Below are 16,697 nucleotides of genomic sequence, written 5' to 3' on the forward strand. Positions count from 1 at the left end.
ATGCCAAGAAAAAATAAACTAAACTAAGATAAATAGAAATTAGCATGTGATGAACAAAGATAACTTTAATAAATAAGAAATCAACATCAGTCACTATACATAGAAAAAATAGATTATGTAGTATGGTTCGTATATCAGGAAGTGAAAGTGTAAATCTCACATCCACCAACGGGCACGTTATGGGCATCCTCTATGAACAGGATATGCATAAGGTGCTTTCAGCATCCATAGTTTCACTTCAACAAGCTTTGATGATGATAAGCGTAAATGGGAATCTAACTCAAAACAAGAAAAAAAACTCCCCGTGCATGTTCCTCTACAACCTATACAACAATTTTTTAGAAGCTTCAAGAGGGCAGCCAAACCCGGTTTGATTTGGTATATCAACCCATATAGACACATATCATGTTGAGTAAGTAAAGCATGCATGATACACTCATCCTAATCAATGTGCGGCAGCACATTCTCATAATAATGGAACAGAAAAATATAATTCTTCTAAGACCCACAACAATTGCAAGCAAGTGGCTTTGTGTACCCCCATCACAAATGTAGGCTAACCCATACATAGGCAGACCGTCATAAACAACAGTAGCATGTAGTAGCAGCATGATTCCCTGTTGTAACTCACCCTCATCAAAATTTAGACTACTTTACCAACTAGTACAAGATTTACATATGAAGTCTGTCAAGTGAATTAGTACAAGATTTACAGGACCAACATGCACTCTTAGCAACAGTAGTCAATACATAGAGAAGCACACGCTCTTAACAACAATTGAAATCATGCATAGGTAGGACCCCATGAACCCCATGAAACCCAAACCCCATGAACACCATGAAACTCTAACCCCATGAAACCCATGAAACCCTAAGCAGAGGGAGATCATCCCCATGAATCTACATTGATCCTTCTCCATGAACAAGAAAACCAGGAGATCCATCAATCCTAACCCTAACCATCTCCATGAACTAGAGAAACGTGTACCCCATGAACCCTAACCCTAGCCATCCCCATCCCCATCGATCCATCCCCATGAACCCTAGAAGAACCCATGAGGGGAGTCTACCGAACCCTAGAAGATCTACCCATTTGATGGATAGAGGGGAGAAGTACCTAGGGGTGGATGATGTTGATGATGCAGTGGTGGTGGTCGTCGATTGCGCCGTCGTCGTCGATGTAGCCGCTGTCATCGTCGATTTAGTCGATGTAGTTGCCGTCTGATACGTCCATTTTGCATGATGCTTTTATATCAATATTTATTGCATTATGGGCTGTTATTACACATTATGTCACAATACTTATGCCTATTCTCTCTTATTTTACAAGGTTTACATAAGGAGGGAGAATGCCGGCAGCTGGAATTCTGGGCTAGAAAAGGAGCAAATATTAGAGACCTGTTCTGCACAACTCCAAAAGTCCTGAAACTCCACGAAAGTTATTTTTGGAAGTAATAAAAAATACTGAGCCGAAGAAATACCAGAGGGGGCCCACACCCTGGCCACGAGGGTGGGGGGCGCGCCCTACCCCCCTGGGCGCGCCTCCCAGCCTCGTGGGCCCCCTGTTGGCCCTCCGGTGCCCATCTTCTGCTATATGAAGTCTTTCGTCCGAAGAAAAATCAGAAGCAAGCTTTTGAGACGAGACTCCGCCGCCACGAGGCGGAACCTTGGCGGAACTAATCTAGGGCTCCGACAGAGCTGTTTTGCCGGGGACACTTCCCTCCGGGAGGGGGAAATCATCGCCATCGTCATCACCAACGCTCCTCTCATCAGGAGTGGGCAATCTTCATCAACATCTTCACCAGCACCATCTCCTCTCAAACTCTAGTTCATCTCTTGTATCCATTCTTGTCTCTTAGTCTGGGATTGGTACCTGTAGGTTGCTAGTAGTGTTGATTACTCCTTGTAGTTGATGCTAGTTTGTTTATTTGGTGGAAGATCATATGATCTGATCCTATATGCATACTAATACTCCTCTGATTATGAACATGAATATGCTTTGTGAGTAGTTACGTTTGTTCCTGAGGACATGGGAGAAGCCTTGCTATTAGTAGTCATGTGAAATTGGTATTCGTTCGATATTTTCATGAGATGTATGTTGTCTATCCTCTAGTGGTATTATGTGAACGTCGACTACATGACACTTCACCATTATTTGGGCCTAGAGGAAGGCATTGGGAAGTAATAAGTAGATGATGGGTTGCTAGAGTGACAGAAGCTTAAACCCTAGTTTATGCGTTGCTTCGTAAGGGGCTGATTTGGATCCACATGTTTCATTCTATGGTTAGGTTTACCTTAATACTTCTTTTGTAGTTGCGGATGCTTGCAATAGGGGTTAATCATAAGTGGATGCTTGTTCAAGTAAGGACAACACCCCAGCACCGGTCCACCCACATATCAAATTATCAAAGTACCGAACGTGAATCATATGAACGTGATGAAAACTAGCTTGATGATAATTCCCATGTGTCCTCGGGAGTGCGTTTATTTATATAAGTTTTTGTCCAGGCTTGTCCTTTGTTACAAAAAGGATTGGGCCACCTTGCTGCACTTTATTTACTTTTGTTACTTGTTGCTCGTTACAAATTATCCTATCACAAAACTATCTGTTACCCATAATTTCAGTGCCTGCAGAGAATACCTTGCTGAAAACCGCTTATCATTTCCTTCTGCTCCTCGTTGGGTTCGACACTCTTACTTATCAAAAGGACTATGATAGATCCCCTATACTTGTGGGTCATCAAGACTCTTTTCTAGCGTCGTTGCCGGGGAGTGAAGCACCTTTGGTAGGTGGAATTTGGTAAGGAAAAATTTATATAGTGTGCTGAAATTTACTGTCACTTATTACTATGGAATGTAATCCTCTGAGGGGCTTGTTCGGGGTATCTTCACCACGACCTGTAGAGCAAAGAGTTGCTCCTCAAGCTACTGAACCTACTGAAGATTAAAATGTCTACTTTGAGATTCCTTCGGGTATGATAGAAAAACTGCTAGCTAATCATTTTGCAGGAGACGGAACAATGCATCCTGATGAGCACCTAATCTATGTGGATGAAGTTTGTGGATTATTTAAGCTTGCAGGTGTGCCCGATGATGTTATTAAGAACAAGGTATTCCCTTTATCTTTGAAGGGAGATGCATTGACATGGTATAGGCTATGTGATGATATGGGATCATGGAACTACAAACGATTGAAATTGGAATTTCATCAGAAGTTTTATCCTATGCATCTTGTTCACTGTGATCGCAATTATATATATAATTTCTGGCCTCGCGAAGGAGCAAGCATCGCTCAAGCTTGGGGGAGGCTTAAATAAATGTTATATTCATGCCCCAATCATGAGCTCCCAAGAGAGATAATTATTCAGAAATTTATGCTTGGCTTTCTGATAACAATCGCACCATGCTCGATACTTCTTGCGCTGGCTCTTTTATGATGAAGACTATTGAATTCAAATGGGATTTATTGGAAAAAATTAAACGCAACTCTGAAGATTGTGATCTCGACGAAGGTAAGGAGTCAGGTATGACACCTAAGTTTGATTGTGTTAAATCTTTTATGGATACCGATGTTTTCCATAAATTTAGCACTAAATATGGACTTGACTCTGAGATAGTAGCTTCTTTCTGTGAATCTTTTGCTGCTCATGTTGATCTCCCTAAGGAGAAGTGGTTTAAATATCATCCTCCCATAGAAGTAAAAGTAGCTGCACCTATTAAAGTTGAAGAAAAGACTATCACTTATAATGATCCTATTGTTCCTACTGCTTATGTTGACAAACCACCTTTCCCTGTTAGAAAAAAGGATCATGCTAAAGCTTCAACTGTGGTTCGTAAAAGCAATATTAGAACCTATACACCTCCTGAGCAAGTTAAAGTTGAACTTAATATTTCTATTGTTAAAGATCTCTTGGCTGATAATATTGATGGGCATGTTATTTATTTCTGTGATGAAACTGCTAGAATTGCTAAACCTTGTGCTAAAGATAAATATAGACCTATGGTAGGCATGCCTGTTATTTCTGTTAAAATAGGAGATCATTGTTATCATGGCTTACGTGATATGGGTGCCAGTGCTAGTGCTATACCTCATGACTTATACATTTGTTCTCGGTTCCCCACAAGATAGCTTTTGCCCCATTATATTTGGTAGACCCTTCTTGAACACTGTTAATGCTAAGATAGACTGCGAAAAGGATGTTGTTACTATTGGTTTGGGTCATATGTCTCATGAGTTTAATTTCTCTAAATTTCGTAGACAACGCCGTGAAGAGGAATTGCCTAGTAAGGATGAAATTATTGGTCTTGCTTCTATTGAAGTACCTCCTAATGATCCTTTGGAACAATATTTGCTAGACCATGAAAATGACATGTTTATGAATGAAAGAAGGGAAAGTATTCTTTAAACAGGAACCTATCCTGAAACACAATTTGCCTGTTGAAATCCTAGGGGATCCTCCTCCACCCAAGGGTGATACCGTGTTTGAGCTTAAACCGTTACCTGATACTCTTAAATATGCTTATCTTGATGAGAAAAAGATATATCCTGTTATTATTAGTGCTAACCTTTCATAGCATGAAGAAGAGAGATTATTGAAAACTCTGAAGAAGCACCGTGCTGCTATTGGATATACTCTTGACGATCTTAAGGGCATTAGTCCCACTCTATGTCAACACAAAATAAATTTGGAGAAAGATGCCAAACCAGTTCGTGATCACCAACGACGGCTGAATCCTAAGATGAAAGAAGTGGTAAGAATGGAAATACAAAAGCTCCTTGAGGCAGGTATAATTTATCCCATTGCTGATAGTCAGTGGGTAAGTCCTGTCCATTGTGTCCCTAAGAAGGGAGGTATTACTGTCGTTCCTAATGATAAAGATGAATTGATTACGCAAAAATTATTACAGGTTATAGGATGGTAATTGGTTTCCGCAAATTAAATAAGGCTACTAAAAAAGATCATTACCCATTACCTTTTATTGATAAAATGCTAGAAAGATTATCTAAACATACACATTTTTGCTTTCTAGATGGTTATTCTGGTTTCTCTCAAATACCTGTGTTAGCCGATGATCAATCAAAGACCACTTTTACTTGCCCTTTCGATACTTTTGCTTATAGACGTATGCCTTTTGGTTTATGTAATGCATCTGCTACCTTTCAAAAGATGCATGATGGCTATATTCTTTGACTTTTGTGAAAAGATTTGTGAGGTTTTCATGGACGATTTCTCCGTCTATGGATCCTCTTTTGATGATTGCTTCAGCAACCTTGACCGAGTTTTGCAGAGATGTGAAGAAACTAATCTTGTCTTGAATTGGGAAAAGTGCCACTTTATGGTTAATGAAGGTATTGTCTTGGGGCATAAAATTTCTGAAAGAGGTATTGAAGTTGATAAAGCCAAGGTTGATGTTATTGAAAAGATGCCATGTCCCAAGGACATTAAAGGTATAAGAAGTTTCCTTGGTCATGCCGGTTTTTATAGGAGGTTCATTAAGGACTTCTCAAAAATTTCTCGGCCTCTGACTAATTTATTACAAAAGGATACACCATTTTTCTTTGACGATGATTGTGTAGAAGCATCTGAAATTCTTAAGAAAGCATTGATCTCTGCACCTATTGTTCAGCCACCTGATTGGAATTTACCCTTTGAAATTATGTGTGATGATAGTGATTATGCTGTAGGTGCTGTTCTATGGCAAAGAGTTGTTAAGAAATTAAATGTTATTCAATATGCTAGTAAAACTCTAGACAATGCCCAGAGAAATTATGCTACTACTGAAAAAGAATTCTTAGCACTTGTATTTGCTTGTGATAAGTTCAGGCCTTATATTGTTGATTCTAAAGTAACTATTCACACTGATCATGCTGCTATTAAATATCTTATGGAAAAGAAAGATGCTAAACCTAGACTTATTAGATGGGTTCTCTTGTTACAAGAATTTGATTTGCATATTATTGATAGAAAGGGAGCTGAGAACCCCATTGCAGACAACTTGTCTAGGTTAGAAAATGTTCTTGTATTTGCATATTATTGATGATAGCTTCCCTGATAAACAATTAGATGTCATAAATGCTTCTCGTACTACTCCTTGGTATACTGATTATGCTAATTAAATCATTGCTAAATTTATACCACCTAGTTTCACATACCAACAAAAGAAAAAGTTTTTCTATGATTTAAGACATTACTTCTGGGATGACCCACATCTTTATAAAGATGGAGTAGATTGTGTTCTTAGACATTGTGTACCTGAGCAGGAACAGGAACAGATCCTACGCAAGTGTCACTCCGAGGCTTATGGAGGACACCGCGCTGGAGACAGAACTGCACATAAGGTATTGCAATCCGGTTTTTATTGGCCTACTCTCTTCAAGGATGCCCGTAAGTTTGTTTTATCTTGAGATGAATGCCAAAGAATTGGTAATATTAGTAGACGTCGAGAAATGCCTATGAATTATTCACTTGTTATCGAACCATTTGATATTTGGGGCTTTGATTATATGGGACCTTTTCCTGCCTCTAATGGATACACACATATTTTAGTTGCTGTTGATTACGTTACTAAGTGGGTAGAAGATATTCCAACTAGTAGTGCTGATCATAACACTTCTATTAAAATGCTTAAAGAAGTTATTTTTCCGAGGTTTGGAGTCCCTAGATATTTAATGACAGATGGTGGTTCACATTTTATTCATGGTGCTTTCAGAAAAATGCTTGCTAAATATGATGTTAATCATAGAATTGCATCTCCTTATCACCCACAGTCTAGTGGTCAAGTAGAATTGAGCAATAGAGAGCTCAAATTAATTTTGCAAAAGACTGTTAATAGATCTAGAAAGAATTGGTCCAAGAAACTGGATGATGCATTATGTACCTACAGAACTGCATACAAAAATCCTATGGGTATGTCTCTGTATAAAATGGTTTATGGAAAAGCATGTCATTTACCTCTCAAACTAGAACATAAGTCTTATTGGGCTATTAAAGAGCTCAACTATGATTTGAAACTTGCTAGTGAGAAGAGGTTATTTGACATTAGCTCACTTGATTAATGGAGAACCCAAGCCTATGAGAATGCCAAATTGTTTAAAGAAAAAGTTAAAAGATGGCATGACAAAAGAATATAAAAGGGTGAGTTTAATGTAGGTGATTATGTATTGCTATACAACTCTCGTTTAAGATTTTTTGCAGGAAAACTTCTCTCTAAATGGGAAGGTTCATACGTTATCGAGGAGGTTTATCGTTCCGGAGCCATAAAAATCTACAACTTCGAAGGCACAAATCCGAAGGTGGTGAACGGTCAAAGAATTAAACATTATATCTCAGGTAATCCTATAAATGTCGAAACCAATGTTATTGAAACCGTAACCCCGGAGGAATACATAAGGGACACTTTCCAGAACGTTTCAGACTCCGAAAAGGAATAGGTATGTGGTACGGTAAGTAAACTGACTCGAAAACAGTTCTAATGGCAATTTTTCTTCTTTTTGGAATATTTATAAAAATAGAAAAATAAGAAGCAGTTTGGGAAGGACACGAGGCCTCCACGAGGGTGGAGGGCGCAACCTACCCTACTGGGCGCGCCCCCTGCCTCGTGGGCACCTCGTGCGCTCTCCGGACTCCGTTTTCTTGCACGATACGTATTTTGGTCGGTAAAAATTCATTATATAATCACCTGAAGGGTTTGACTCATGTATCACGCAAATATCCTCTGTTCTTATCTCGAGCTGTTTTCTGTCAGGGTTGTCAAGGCCAGGCATCATATCGTCCCCCTCCTCCAACAATGGTGACAACGATGCTTGGCTAATGAAGATAGAGCTGAAGAGGGAAGAACCCATGGAGATCAACAAGGATGAAGGGATCAAGAAGGCCACGGAGGACCAAACCCTTGAAGACAACCTTCAACTTGATCACAATCTTCTTAACCCAACTGAGATCGAAGCTTTCACGATGATTGAATTAGCTCGTATACAAATCAAGTATCTCACAGGTGAAAATATTTTGTTGAAGGAGCATATCGTTGCACTCAAGGGCATTATCCTCAAGTTGGAGGACCTCTTACGCTCGATGTGCGACTATCCATCATCCCCTCCACCTTCTTCACCAGCAAACGAGACATAATCACATGGGTATGGGCACTCCCCTTGGCAACTGCCAAGCCTGGGGAGATGCCCTGGTATCGTATCACCACCACACTCCTATCTTTACCATTTTTCTTAGTTCGATCCTTTTAGTAATATCTTGATCTAGTAGAATAAAGTTTTGGTATGATCTAGTTTTGAGTTTTGCTTTATGATCCCTCTATGTAATCTAGTCCGTGAGCTATATATAAGAAAGATTAGTGTTGAGTCAAGGGCTTGATTATCTTTCTATGATCTTGAGGGGATAAAAGAAAGAGAAAAGAATAAAAAGTAACAAAGAGATCATATTGATCTTATGGAGAGTAATAACTTCACATGGAAAGAGTGTGTTGATTAAAAGTTGTTGAGAGTTGGCAAACATAGCTTTGGTCATCGTTGCAATTAATAGGAAGTAATAAAGAAAGAGAGGTTTCACATATAGATATACTATCTTGGACATCTTTTTTGATTGGGAGCACTCATTAAAATATGACATGCTAAAGAGTTGATATTGGACAAGGAAGAAAATGTAATGGGTTATGTTTTTTTATATCTGAGATAAAGTATATTGTCATGGATCATCCAACATGTTGAGCTTGCCTTTCCCCCGCAAGCTAGCCAAATTCTTTGCACCAAGTAGAGATACTACTTGTGCTTCCAAATACCCCTAAACCCAGTTTTGCCATGAGAGTCCACCATATCTACCTATGGATGGAGTAAGATCCTTCAAGTAAGTTGTCATCGGTGCAAGCAATAAAAATTGCTCTCTAAATATGTATGATTTATTGGTGTGGAAGAAATAAGCTTTATACGATCTTGTGATGTGGAAGAAATAAAAGCGACGGACTGCATAATAAAGGTTCATATCACAAGTGGCAATATAAAGTGACGTTCTTTCGCATTAAGATTTTGTGCATCCAACCTTGAAAGCGCATGGCAACCTCTACTTCCCTCTGCAAAGGGCCTATCTTTTATTATCTTCTACCTTATGCAAGAGTCATGGTGATCTTCACCTTTCCTTTTTACGTTTTATCCTTTGGCAAGCATAGTATGTTGAAAGATCCTGATATATATATATATATATATATATATATATATATATATATCAAATTGGATGTAAGTTAGCATGAACTATTATTGTTGACATTACCCTTGAGCTAAAAGGTTGGGAGGCAAACCTATAAGCCCCTATCTTTCTCTTTGTCCGATTAAAACTTCGTAACCACAAGTATTGCGTGAGTGTTAGCAATTGTGAAAGACTAAATGATAGTTGAGTATGTCGACTTGCTAAAAGGCTCTAACATAGATTCTTTCTGATGTTATGATAAATTTCAATTGCTTCAATGACTGAGATTATAGTCTGTTAGTTCTCAATAGAGTTTCCGATTCATACTTTGCATTGTGAATAGATTATTACTTGAGCATAAAAAATCGTATGACAATATCCATATATGTTCCTGTTATGAGAATAATCATGATGCCCTCATGTCCGTATTTTATTTTATCGACACCTCTATCTCTAAACATGTGGACATATTTATCGTTATCGGCTTCCGCTTGAGGACAAGCGAGGTCTAAGCTTGGGTGAGTTGATACGTCCATTTTGCATCATGCTTTTATATCAATATTTATTGCATTATGGGCTGTTATTACACATTATGTCACAATACTTATGCCTATTCTCTCTTATTTTACAAGGTTTACATAAGGAGGGAGAATGTCGGCAGCTGGAATTCTGGGATGGAAAAGGAGCAAATATTAGAGACCTATTCTGCACAACTCCAAAAGTCCTAAAACTCCACGAAAGTTATTTTTGGAAATAATAAAAAATAGTGAGCAGAAGAAATACCAGAGGGGGCCCACACCCTGGCCACCAGGGTGGGGGGCGCGCCCAACCCCCCTGGGCGCGCCCCCCTGCCTCGTGGGCCCCCTGTTGGCCCTCCGGTGCCCATCTTCTGCTATATGAAGTCTTTCGTCCCTAGAAAAATCATAAGCAAGCTTTCGGGACGAGACTCCGCCGCCACGAGGCGGAACCTTGGCGGAACCAATCTAGGGCTTTGGCAGAGCTGTTCTGCCGGGAACACTTCCCACCAGGAGGGGGAAATCATCGCCATCGTCGTCAACAACGCTCCTCTCATCGGGAGAGGGCAATCTCCATCAACATCTTCACTAGCACCATCTGCTCTCAATCACTAGTTCATCTCTTGTATCCAATTATTGTCTCTATGTCTGGGATTGGTACTTGTAGGTTGCTAGTAGTGTTGATTACTCCTTGTAGTTGATGCTAGTTGGTTAATTTGGTGGAAGATCATATGTTCAAATCCTCTATGCATATTAACAATCCTCTAATTATGAACATGAATATGCTTTGTGAGTAGTTACGTTTGTTCCTGACGACATGGGAGAAGTCTTGCTATTAGTAGTCATGTGAATTTGGTATTCGTTCGATATTTTGATGAGATGTATGTTGTCTATCCTCTAGTGGTGTTATGTGAACGTCGACTACATGACCCTTCACCATTATTTGGGCCTAGAGGAAGGCATTGGGAAGTAATAATTAGATGATGGGGTTGCTAGAGTGACAGAAGCTTAAACCCTAGTTTATGCGTTGCTTCGTAAGGGGCTGATTTGGATCCACATGTTTCATGCTATGGTTAGGTTTACCTTAATACTTATTTTGTAGTTGCGGATGCTTGCAATAGGGGTTAATCATAAGTGGGATGCTTGTTCAAGTAAGGACAGCACCCAAGCACCGGTCCACCCACATATCAAATTATCAAAGTACCGAACGCGAATCATATGAACGTGATGAAAACTAGCTTGACGATAATTCCCATGTGCCCTTGGGAGCGCTTTTATTTATATAAGAGTTTGTCCAGGCTTGTCCTTTGTTACAAAAAGGATTGGGCAACCTTGCTGTACTTTATTTACTTTTGTTACTTGTTGCTCGTTACAAATTATCCTATCACAAAACTATTTGTTACCTATAATTTCAATGCTTGCAGAGAATGCCTTGCTGAAAACCGCTTATCATTTCCTTCTTCTCCTCGTTGGGTTCGACAATCTTACTTATCGAAAGGACTATGATAGACCCCCTATACTTGTGGGTCATCACCGTCGTTGTCGATGTAGTTGATGTAGCCGCTGTCATCGTCGATGTTGCCATCGCCGCCGTTATGGGGCGGGCGATGTAGCCGTCGAGGGGATTCGTCGTCGGGTAGGAAGGCGCAAAGCGGCGGGGCGGCGCGGCGGGGAGGGAGTGAGGTGGCGTGGAGCAGGGGAGGGATTGGGGCGGTGGGGCGGCGCGGAGCAGGGGAGGGACTGGGGCGGCGGGGCGGCGCGGAGCAGGGGAGGGAGTGGGGAGAAGCTAGGGTTCGTGGGGGAGAGGGGAGGGGCAGAAGCTATGGTTTGTCGGGGAGGGGAATGGAATGGGGAAATTTTGGGAAGTGGGAGGGGAGGGGAGTGGGATCCCGCGTGTTTAGTGGGAGAGGGGTGGTGGGTCCCGCATGGTAGTGGGAGATTAGTGTTGGGAAATTTTGGTGGGGTGGGAGGGAAAATTTGGTGCTAGGAGGGAACTTTTGGTGGGGTGGGAGGGAAATTTTTGGAGGGGTGGTGGGTCCCGCATGGTTTTTTTTTGTAAACTTTGTAGAAATCATGGTTAAAATCATACCGAATAGTTCAAGATAACATCGGTATTGCAAGTTTAGTATTTTTTGCTAGTTGGTAGGCCACATTTGATTATTTTTTTAATTTTTTACGGTGTTTTCAAAAACCGGCCGATTTCATTGCGGTGGCCGTCCGTGGCTAGGGTTTTAGTCATGCCAATCTGTTGTCGATCCTGTGATGAAATGCCTACCTGTGAAGCTAAAAAGGATTTTTAGCGAAAATAACGGGAAAGCTATGGAGGACCCGCAGTGCAAATTCCAGCCGGTTCTAGCTGAATCGACCGAAAGTTGTGTGAATGGCCGGGAGTAGCTACGAGGGTCGGAAAAGCATGATTTTTGGCGACCGTCAGTAAAATAGGATCTACTTTGAGATAGACATGGAATGGCTCCGTTTGGGGTGACCCTCCTTGTAGCCGCTTCATGAAAAATTCATGTTTTTAGCATTCAAAAAATGAAAAACGGTTTTTTTTGTGAAACAAGTTGGAACCTAGCTTTGGCAACATTGTTTGCCATCACAAGACAGAGGCATGCACCAAATTTGGGCATATTATCACAAACTATTCAAGGAATGCGGCCATATCATTGCTAGTTAGGCTTGAAAGCCATGAATCTTCGTTCATGGTAGGCTGTTTTTGAGAACACTTTTTCAAGAAAACATCGGTATTGCAAGTTTAGTATTTTTTCTAGTTGGTAGGCCGCATTTTGATGATGTGACGTGGAGGTCTCCCATTTTTTTGATTTTTTTTTCAATTTTTTACGGTGTTTTCAAAAACCTGCCGATTTCGTTGCGGCGGCCGTCCGTGGCTAGGGTTTGAGTCGTGCCAATCTTTTGTTGATTCTGCGATGAAATGCCTACTTGTGAAGCTAAAAAGGATTTTTAGCGAAAATAACGGGCAAGCTATGGAGGACCCGTAGTTCAAATTCCAGCCGGTTCCAGCTGAATCGGCCGAAGGTTGTCTGAATAGCCGGGGGTAGCTACGAGGGTAGGAAAAGCATGATTTTTGGCGACCGTTCATAAAATAGGGTCTACTTTGAGATAGACATGGAATGGCGCCGTTTGGGGTGACCCTCCTTGTAGCCGCTTCACGAAAAACGCATGTTTTTAGCATTCAAAAAATGAAAAACGTTTTTTTTGGTGAAACAAGTTGGAACCTAGCTTTCGCAACATTGTTTGCCATCACAAGACGGAGGCATGCGCCAAATTTGGGCATATTATCACAAACTATTCAACGAATGCGGCCATATCATTGCTAGTTAGGCTTGAAAGCCATGAATCTTCATTAATGGTAGGTTGTTTTTGAGAACACCTTTTCAAAAAAACATCGGTATTGCAAGTTTAGTATTTTTGCTAGTTGGTAGGCCACATTTCTTGATGTGACGCGGAGGTCTCCTGTTTTTTGAATTTTTTGAATTTTTTACGGTGTTTTCAAAAACCGGCCGATTTCGTCGCGGCGGTCGTCCGTGGCTAGGATTTGAGTTATGTTTTTAGCATTCAAAAAATGAAACTTATATTGTTTCATACATGAGCATGCACAAAAACCAATAATTTTATCTTTCATTCATGAGCATGCATAAATTTTTTCAATTCCCATCAATTACCAAACTGAATATTCATAAATTAAGAAACTAACATGTTTAGATGACACTATCATACAGCATCCATGAGCATGCACAAAATTAAACTTGACATACTTAACATTGACATGTTCAGATTACACTAACAAGCTTAAACCTAACATGCTAACATTGCCACTTCATTTATTAACATCTTCTAACCTCCTTCTTCTCCTTCATCAACCTGATGCGCTTAAAGCGGAGAATCCCAATGCAGATGTACTCCTCTACCACAATTGGCACGGTCCTGTCGCCAAGCTGTGGGATTGCAGGCGCCACCACCATCATGAGGTCATTGTCAGGCACCACCATTGCGACGTCATCATTAGGCACCACAATCGCGAGGTCGTTGTCAGCCACCATGGCAAGGTCGTCGTCCGCCACCACCATAGCAGGGTCGTCGTTGATGTCTACTACACAACCTTCTTCTTGTAGACGTTGTTGGGCCTCCAAGTGCAGAGGTTTGTAGGACAGTAGCAAATTTCCCTCAAGTGGATGACCTAAGGTTTATCAATCCGTGGGAGGCTTAGGATGAAGATGGTCTCTCTCAAGCAACCCTGCAACCAAATAACAAAGAGTCTCTTGTGTCCCCAACACACCCAATACAATGGTAAATTGTATTGGTGCACTAGTTCGGCGAAGAGATGGTGATACAAGTGCAATATGGATGGTAGATATAGGTTTTTGTAACCTGAAAATATAAAAACAGCAAGGTAGCAAGCGATAAAAGTGAGCATAAACGGTGTTGCAATGCTAGGAAACAAGGCCTAGGGTTCATACTTTCACTAGTGCAAGTTCTCTCAACAATAATAACATAATTGGATCATATAACTATCTCTCAACATGCAACAAAGAGTCACTCCAAAGTCACTAATAGCGGAGAACAAACGAAGAGATTATGGTAGGGTACGAAACCACCTCAAAGTTATTCTTTCGGATCGATCTATTCAAGAGTTCGTACTAGAATAACACCTTAAGAAACATATCAACCAAAACCCTAATGTCACCTAGATACTCCAATGTCACCTCAAGTATCCGTGGGTATGATTATACGATAAGCATCACACAATCTCAGATTCATCTATTCAAACCAACACAAAGTACTTCAAAGACTGCCCCATAGTTTCTACCGGAGAGTCAAGACGAAAATGTGTGCCAACCCCTACGCATAGGTTCATGGGAGGAACCCGCAAGTTGATCACCAAAACATACATCAAGTGAATCAATAGAATACCCCATTGTCACCACAGATACGCATGGCAAGACATACATCAAGTGTTCTCAAATCATTAAAGACTCAATCCGATAAGATAACTTCGAAGGGAAAACTCAATCCATTACAAGATAGTAGAGGGGGAGAAGAAACATAAGATCCAACTATAATAGCAAAGCTCGCGATACATCAAGATCGTGCCAAATCAAGAACACGAGAGAGAGAGAGATCAAACACATAGTTACGGGCACATACCCTCAGCCCCAAGGGTGAACTACTCCCTCCTCGTCATGGAGAGCGCCGGGATGATGAAGATGGACACCGGTAAGGGATCCCACATCTGGCAGGCTGCCGGAACAGGGTCCCGATTGGTTTTTGGTGGCTACAGAGTGTAACGCCCTGGATCCGATGTGCCAAGTGTCTGCCAGTCATTCGCCTTCGTTGCCATGTCATTTTCTTGCGTGTTGCATTTTGCCATGTCATCATCTGCATTTCATTTGCATGTCTTTCAAAACTTGCATCCGTCCGGGTCCTCCCAGTTCTCTCCGTTGTCCGTTCCGACCCCTTTCACACTCGCACGCGCCCGCGGGACCTCCGAAATATTATTTTATTAGTGGCATAAAATGTGCTCGAAATGGGATGAAATTTGGCGTGCGGTCTTATTATAGTGTAGGTAGATCGCCTGTCAAGTTTCATCGCATTCGGAGTCCGTTTGATGCCCCAACGGATAACTATAGCGGCAGTATAGCCGGTCTATCGTCGGACGTTTTCGGTCTCCGAAAACCGTTGTCGGGCTGCACTCTTTTTATTCTCTCCCCAAAGCCCAAGCCTTTTCTTCACAGCCCACCTAGGCTTGTCTAACCCCCCCTCTCGATCGGGTCCGTCGGTTCACGATCGGAGGCTCTGAAACGCTCCAAACCCCCAAAACCTAGCCCCTACCCTATATATTCTCACCCACATGCCATTTTTGGCCTCCATCTACCTCCCTCCTTGTTTTCCGTGCCCCTCCAGCCTGCAACCGCTGCCCCCTCCTTTGAATCCGCGCCGCTGCCACTTGGCGCGCCTGGATTGGCTCAGTCGCTGCCCGCCGCCGCCCGTGGCCACTCAGGCGCGGCCACGTCGCCTCCCTGCGCCCTCCCCCGCGCCTCCAACCGCCGCGGCCCGCCCAGGCCCGGGCCAGGCCGCGAAGCCCATCGGGGCCCGCGCCCGAGCCCGCGCGAGCCCGAGCCGCCGCCGCCGCCCGTGGTCGCCCGCGCCCGCACTTAGCCCCCGCGCCGCCGCCTCCTTCCTCCCGCTCCCCGACGTCCACTCCCCGCCGCCTCGGGCGCCGCCGTCCGCCGCCATGGCGACCTCGCCCGCCGCCGCCTTGCTCCTCCACTAACCTCGCCGTCGCGTCGCCGCGCCTCCGCCGCGCCCCCGCCGGGTCTCGTCGTCGTCGCCCGCCTCCCGCGCCTCCCCGTCGTCGCGGGAGCTCACCGGAGTCTCCTCCGGCCTGATCCACCGGGGTGGATGAGATCCACCATCATACCGAACCAAACACCTCCCCCGTACCCGGATCTGCTCGTCCCCGAACCACCCCGTCCCGTTTCCTGAGAGGTGAAAATCTGCCACGTCCTGAAAGTTGTTGCATTATGTTGCCCTATTCATCATGCCATAGCTTCGTGCTCGATGCTCCGATTCATGCATATGATATATCTAAATGTTCGTCATGAGATGCTCTTCATTTTGTACCATTGTGACATGCTTGTTAGAGATCATCTTGATGCCATAATCATCATTGCAAGAGTGCTATATGATGTTAACTGCTGTTTGTTATCAGAACATGATGAATTGTCTTTTTCTTTGCATTTTGTGTGTGCATCCTATGAGCATGAGCTCTACCTGTGTTTTGAACTACATCATGCCATATTTACAGTGGTGCTTGTCTTGTATTTTTTTGATCTATGTGGTGACTAGCACAAGCATGCAAAGTAGCCTCCATGATGTTGCTGATTTCTGTGGCTTAGTCATTTCTGCTAAGTCTGAATCTATTATATTTTGTTGCTATGCGAACCTGCTGTCTCCATGAGTTCTATGCATA

Source organism: Triticum aestivum, chromosome 5D (assembly GCF_018294505.1).
Source record: "Triticum aestivum cultivar Chinese Spring chromosome 5D, IWGSC CS RefSeq v2.1, whole genome shotgun sequence".
In the NCBI taxonomy this organism is placed as follows: domain Eukaryota; kingdom Viridiplantae; phylum Streptophyta; class Magnoliopsida; order Poales; family Poaceae; genus Triticum; species Triticum aestivum.